Source organism: Lactuca serriola, chromosome 8 (genome assembly GCF_051521515.1).
Source record: "Lactuca serriola cultivar US96UC23 chromosome 8, Lser_US96UC23_V15, whole genome shotgun sequence".
Taxonomy (NCBI): Eukaryota; Viridiplantae; Streptophyta; class Magnoliopsida; order Asterales; family Asteraceae; genus Lactuca; species Lactuca serriola.
This window is the reverse complement of record NC_136415.1, coordinates 158,670,705-158,678,552: the sequence shown is the minus strand read 5'-3', so window position 1 is coordinate 158,678,552 and position 7,848 is coordinate 158,670,705.

The window sequence follows — 7,848 nt, the reverse complement described above, 5'->3', positions numbered from 1 at the left end:
ACGTTTTTGGGGCTTAAGGGTCCTTTATATACATGTAGGCTATTAGGGTTTTCAACCAGGAAACCCTAATCCGACTGCTTAAGCCTTAAGTAGTCCAATGGACCATTCTAGAAGGCCCTTGGAAGATTTCTTTATGGTCCTCCATATAGAATTCGTCCATTGCCATCTAATGGATCCTAAGCCCAACTTTGCAACTATCTTATAATTACAATATCAGTCCCCTTAATTTAATTAATCTCTTTTAGTCACTAAATTAATTCTTAATTAATTCTTGACTAATATTAATTAAACATTATGATTTCTCCTTTAATATATTATTCTAATAATATATTAATAAATCATAATTAAACCTTTCTCTCCTTAATTTCATCCTACATATTGCTATGGTGAAGGCAACCCAAAAGGACCATGCTCATAATCGGGTCAAGTACAAACCAAAATAGTTATGGACTTAGACACTAATCCAATACTTTTAACTACTTGCGGTATGGGGAATCTTGTTTGAAGGGCCGCATAGGGTTGTTGGATTTCAGAACAGCTTAAATGCCAAAATGGCCATGCTCTCCGGTGTTTAATGTTTGGCCCATGTCTGTACATAGTAGTTGAAAAGTATTTTTTTAACACTTATAAAACAATATCGCTCGTAATTCTAGACTAATAATTAGTCGCAATAAATATTAGACTAAAATCTAGTGGTAATGATACTGGGTTTCGTCAAAGGAAAATAAAATTATTAGAAGCGAAGCACTACCCGAGTTTAGAGTCATCACTTTAACAAGTGAATGCATAGTCCCTTTCATGAACATGATTTTTAGAAAAGTATTGATTAAAGTATTAAATATATGTTTGTGTGTGAAATATTTGTCATTGCCTGAAATACGTGTTAAGAGCATATCTGATAATATATGATGATTTAGGATACAGTACAAACCTAAATTAATTGAGATGGATATCGGGTAGTTTCTCCTTATGAGTGTGGGTGAGATATACACGGTGGATCAAACTTTAAGATTTGTCATTGATCCGAGAGCATGGATTAAACATAGTCATTTGTCCTTAGTCTGAGAGTATGGATATGACATAGTTATTTGTCATTAATCTGGAAGCATAGATTAGACATAGTTAGTTGTCCCAAGTCCAAGTGTATGGAATGGACATAGTTATTGATCTGAGAGCATGCATTAGACATACCAGATCTAAGAGTATGGATTAGGTGAAGATGTTAATTTTAGATCCAAGAGTATAGATCGTGTCATTGTGAGGATTGACGAGGTGGGGTAAATTGCTTATTTGAAGTGAAATTGTATATATTGTGAGCTCTAAAACATATATATATATATATATATATATATATATATATATATATATATATAACATTGTGGGATTGAAATCCCTATATACTTTTCAGGTTTCCCAACTTGACTTACTCATTTTATTTGTATCATAGGTATCGATATGAAGTCACATTACACTGAGAGATTAAAGGAGATGTAAATCATTACTGTAAAAGAATGTAAGGTCTGTTTATGCTTATGTTTCTGTATTGACAATGACATCCCAAAGTTTTAATATAAACAAAATACATTTCTTCGAAAATGCTTTGATAATATATTTATCATGTTTTCTGGGAAACAAAGTTTGCGACATAATTTCTTTAAAATGGATACTTTTATTTTTAAATAAGCATAGATAAAATTTTTAAATTGACGTTGAATTTGGGGATGTCACAGCTTAGGAATGCATGAGTTGTCTTCACAGTAGGAATCTATTAGACAAGGAGCTCGTTGAATCTAGTGGTTTCATTCGAGATCGTCGATGATTAAGTCATGAGGCATTTGAGTCACTCAGGTTGAGTATCGGTTATTGATGGACTGTTAGGTCGTTTTATAAATTGCTATCTATAGTCTAGGGTGAGCAGTTGATGATCTGTCAATCAACTTCAGATTTTTGTATGTGTAGTTCCACATGGGATTTGTTTAATAGTGTATTAGATCAGTGGAGTAGTCGTCAATGCATTCTCGATCATTGGTCATCGTCAATAGATGAGGTTCTTCGAAAGTTTTAAATTGTATCAGTGGAGATTCAATGGATATGTCAACCTATCATCAAAATCTATATGTTGCATATTTTGGCTTCTAGGTATGTTTACCCCCAATTGTTGGTTGTGGAATTATTGTCCATAGCAGGCTTGAGTTTAGCAAACATTGGAAGTTCGGATGTTGGGGCAGTATTGTTTAGTTCTTCAGGTATGGCTTTGGATCTACGCTTAATTTAATTTTGGCATGTCGTATTGATAGGGTTGATATTTGGATTGATCTGACTAGCATTTTAGCATCATTTTTGGATAACTTTGAAAGTTCTATCGAGATAGTTACATATTGGTGGAATCTGTTCAGTTTCAATCAAGGGGTAGTTCCTTGTTTTAGTCAATTATGAGGATCTTTTTGTTAACAATTGAGGTTCTTCATTTCGTTAGATCTACTGGTACTTCACCTTTTACGTAAGGTCGTGAGGAAAAATGAATACAATATATCTACTAGGGTTAGTTTTGGGTTATAGCCTTTGAATTGGAACAAGAGTACAATAACCTATCTTTTTCTCTGGTTGTGTGTAACCATGTTTTCGTTTGATTTTGCGTTGGTCGCGACGTGTTTTGTGATAGGAATGGTGTGTTATAGAAGGGTATGGCTCTTGTGGTGTTTGTTTAGTATTGAAAGGGATGATGATGGGGTTCCTACAAGTCGATTGCTTGATGGTTGTGTATATTTAGGCCCCATACGGTATTGGATGTGATTCTTCAGGCCTGTGATGGAATGAAGATAAGATCGGCGTAGTACCATGAGCTTATCGTTTTAGTGCTTAGAAGGTGTCACGATGTATCATGAACCAGTGGTTATATAATTCATATGGGTGGGACCGGGTAGTCATTTGATTGAGTGGTTTTCTCTAGAAGTGGGGTCTTACAATTAGGGAGAGAAAGAAAATTATTGTGGTTGAGCATTTTCAAGTTATTGGGTTGTTGGTTGACAGTTGTGTTGGATATAGTGTATAAGTCCATAACTTTATTTGGTATGTACTTAACCCGACCGGCATGGTCCATTTGGGTTGCATGGCATTGCAATGCTTGGATAGACTAAATGAGAGAATAAGGCACTTATGATTATTAATATATTATAAGTTCTAATATATTAATAATAGTATTATTTAATTAGTATTGATCAAGTATTAATCTAGTATTAATTTGGTGATCAAAGTGAGACTAATTAAATATATAGGGTTGATTATGACAATCATCAATTCTTTTATGGTGGATTATTGAGCCATGGTTTATGGGTTATGGATGTAACCATTTGGAGCTCCATGGATAGTCCATGGGAGTTACAAACCCATGGGTCATGAGATATGAAGAGTCATGACAATTATGGGTCTTCTTAATGAAACCCTAATTGTGACACCACTATAAAAGGGACCCTTTGGCTAGCAAAATCGGCACCTAGTGTTACTAGAGAGGGCATAACCGATTTTTGAGTGTAAGAAGTATTCTCTCAAGTTATTCCAAGTTTTTTGGTGTTGTGTGAAGCATTTGAGGCACAACATTTGGGGTGCTAGGCTCACAAAGTCTTGAAGGAATCCAAGCAACAACAAGGTATGTATTTCTACTAGTTTTTATGTTTTATATATTCCCCATGGCATGCTAGTTAGGAAATAACCTTGAAAAAGAAATTTGCATGTATATAGAGAAAACATAGATTCAAGGTTATTAGGGTTGCATGTACACTTAGGAAGTGTTAGAATGCTCAAAACCCATCAGTGGTATCAGAGCCTAGGATTGTTTTCTGTATACTTGATGCAAAACTGCTTGAAAATTGAAAAATCTGCTCACTGACGACTGGACTCGCCAAGTTCATGGGGAGGACTCGCCGAGTCCATGAACAAATTCATCCTACTCGTCGAGTAGGATAATGCACTTGACGAGTAGGAGCATGCTGGGCAGCTTTTCGTGTTTTGTTGCTAGAAATGGATTAAAATCATTATCCCAATCTATTTTGGACTTGTGAAATCTGTTTTTCAAAATGATAATGATTATGTTAACCCATTTTTGCATGACTTTTATCAATTTACAAGTATTGTATATGTTTATATGATTTCTTGAAATTACTTGACATGAATTTGTGTTCTTATGAGTTTTTAGAAGATCATAGGAATTATGTGTAACCTCCATGTATGTTTAATTCATGACCTTAATGGCAATGATGTGTCCATAACTTGTTCTCAAGTTATGGATAACCAAAAGTCACTTCTTTAAATTGTGATTAAAGAACTAAAGAGGTTTCATAAAATGAAGAGTCTTCATTTTTATGAACCATTAAAACTCATAAGTTACAAATTGAAGAGACTTGGAATAGTTTCAATTCTTGCCCTCAAGTTTTGGAATTTGAAAAGTCTTACACTCTAATACTTTAATTCCAAATTAAACCTTATATTTTTAAAAAGTTTAAAAATCAACACTTATACTATTATTATAATTCTATTATATAGATATGTAAAAGAATATGTCATTCTTACCGTTAGTAGGCCTCATTCACGAAGCCGGTCTATAAGGGGGGTATAAGGTTGTTACCTATAAAATGGTGACTTAATGGGTGTCCACTCTCACCCACCGCTTCCTTGGTCGGTGGAGGGTCGTTAGCCGAACGGGTAGGATACGACTTTAAATTCTCATTAAAAGTATAATGAATTATAAAGTAACTATACATTATAAATTCTCAATCTTAGTTACTTTAGGAAAATGTGAAATTGGTGCTAGCCCATAAAATTACACTTTGTACCTTACCAAGTCGTTAGTGGAGCATGTGTGGTTAACCGGCACACTAACATGGACTAGTAAGAGTGGCAAAGGGTAACTTGACTTTATTATAGATCGTTGGAGCGTATGTGGTTAACCGGCACATCGATTAGGTAATATTGTGGAGGGTACCAAGTCAATTTGTATGGTTATTCACACCTTGTTTGTGATCCTCGGCATCCCAGTCACAAACTTGAGAGGGCACAATCGAGATTCAAACATGCCATTGAAAAGTTCAATGTATCTCAAAAGATCTAGGAGTTTCAAAACCAATAAAACCTAATAATAAAATATTTCGTTCTTATGGTGGAAATTGGTAAATCATCATTTACCTACCTTCAAATATTTTATAGTGTGGATTACGGCATCCCTCTTCCACCTATAAATAGTTTGTTGGATCCTAGCCTTAATATTTCATTTGGGTGACTTATTAAGGACTCTTAATCTAATGAAACTTATCTTCCTTTTATTTCAGATGTCTTCCAATAATGCTGCTGGCTCAAACCCTACAAACTCCTTTTCCCTAATGAACTTGTGTGGTAAGGTCATCTTTGATGGATCCAACTTCAACGAGTGGATCAAAAACATCAGGATGATTACCCGCTATGAGGACAAAGAATATGTACTTGACAGGGAGCTTAAGGTTGTTAATGAAGTCACTGCTACTCCAGAAGAGCTTGCGGAGTTCATTGCACATGAGAAGGATGCCACCAAAGTGTCCTGCATCATGATGGCCACAATGACTCTGGAACTCCAAAAATCTTATGAAGATTTCTACCCCTATGAGATGCACCTGGATATGATGGAAAGGTACCATCAGAGCGCGCGTCAAGAGAGGTATGAAATCATTCCCTCCATGATAACCGCAAGGATGAAGGATGGTGAACCCATCACCGGTCACTTGCAGAAGATGTAGAGGTTCGTTGATCGGTTGCTAAAGCTCAATGTTGACTTCCCTGAGGAATTGGCGATTGACATCATTCTCCATTCCTTACCTTCAAGTTATGATCAGTTTCGTATGACTTATCATATGAACAAGGAGGAAGTCACACTTAGCAAACTTCAAGGACTCTTAAGGACAGCTGAAAATGGCCTTAAGGGTAAAGCGGTTGCTACTTGTACTCCTACAACAGCTCCTGTTCTGGCTATTGGGCAGGGAAAGGGTAAGAAGAGGAAAATCCCTTCGAAGGGTACCAAGGGTAAGACTCTTGATGGTTCCTCTTCAAGTGGGACAAAGAAAGGTCCCATTGCTCCTTCTTCAAACCCAAAGGAAGCACAGTGCTTCTATTGCCAGGATAAGGGACACTTCAAGAGAAGCTGCGCCAAATATCTGCAAGATGTAAAGGATGGGAAGGTTAAACCCACCCATGCAGGTATTTACACAATATTGTCTAACAACTCATCTAATGCTAATTCTTGGGTGCTTGATATAGGTTGTGGTATTCACATTTGTACTGATTTGCAGGCACTAAGAAGAAGTGAGCAAGTGGAGCACGGGAAGATAAACTTAGTCATGGGCAACAGGAAAGCATCACCTATTACCAAGATAGGAGTTTATTCTTTATTGCTTAATAATGGGTTAATGTTAGATTTGAATAAGTGTTGTTACTCACCCGAAATGGCGAGAAATATTATTTCTTTTCATGGCTTGTACAAACAAGGTTTTACAGTTTCATTTGATAATAAAAATGGTGCTATTAATGTTTATTACAATGATGTATTTTTACTTTAAAGCAATACCTTGTGATAGTGTATATGAAGCTGTGAATGTTGTAGACAATTTAGGAAATAATGTGTTGTATATTGATTCTTCTGATAGCTTGGATAAAGCATCCTTGTGGCATTGTCGTCTTGGACATGTTAACAAGAAGCGCATAGGCCAACTCCAAAAGGCTGGAGTCTTGGAATCATTTGACCTCAAGTCAGATGATAGTTGCGAGTCTTGTTTACTTGGAAAAATGACAAAGTCACGCTTCACAGGTACTTGTGATAGGGGTGAAGGTTTGTTGGACCTTGTACACACGGATGTGTGTGGGCCCTTCAAAGTTGCTACAAGGGATGCTAATCGCTATTATGTAACTTTTACTGATGATTACAGTAGATATGGATATATTTACTTAATCAAGCATAAGTCAAAAACCTTTGAAAAGCTCAAAGAGTTTAAGCAGGAAGTTGAGAATCAATTGGGCAGGAACATCAAGATGCTCCGATCCGATCAGGGAGGAGAGTATCTTAGCATTGAGTTCCTTGACTATCTTAAGGAATGTGGGATTGTCTCACAATTGACACCTCCTAGGACACCACGGTTGAATGGTGTGACTGAGAGGCGCAATCGAACCTTGTTGGACATGATGAGTCGAGATTCGCTACCAATCTCTTTCTGGGGGTATACCTTAGAGACTGTCGCCCACATCCTTAATCTAGTCCCAACTAAAAAGGTTGCCAAAACACCTCACGAGATGTGGACTGGGAAAGTGCCCAATTTAGACCACATTAAGATTTGGGGTTGTGAAGCTTTTGTGAGGCGTGAGACTCATGACAAGCTTGAACCCCAAAGCGAGAGGTGTATTTTCATCGGCTACCCACAGAGATCCTTTGGTTACCTCTTCTACAGACCTAGTGATAATGTGGTCTTTGTAGCAAGAAGAGGAGTCTTTCGTGAGAGAGAATTCATAAGCCAAGGGGACAGTGGGAGGCAAATTGACCTTGAAGAGCTTCAAGAGTCAAGTGGTGAAGGAACCTCAAATGCTGTCAGCCAACCTAAGGAGGAAACTCCTGTTGAGCTGATAGATGAGTCTATACCTCCAAGACGTTCCACTAGGGTGAGGAACACACCTGATTTTTATTATGGTTATCACATCACCACTGAAGGTGATACATTTATCAGTGATAGTACACTGATAGATTTGGATGAACCTAATAATTATAAGGAAGCCATGGCAGGCCCTGAGTCTACGAAATGGAAGGAGTCTATAGACAGCGAGATTCAGTCCATGTATGAC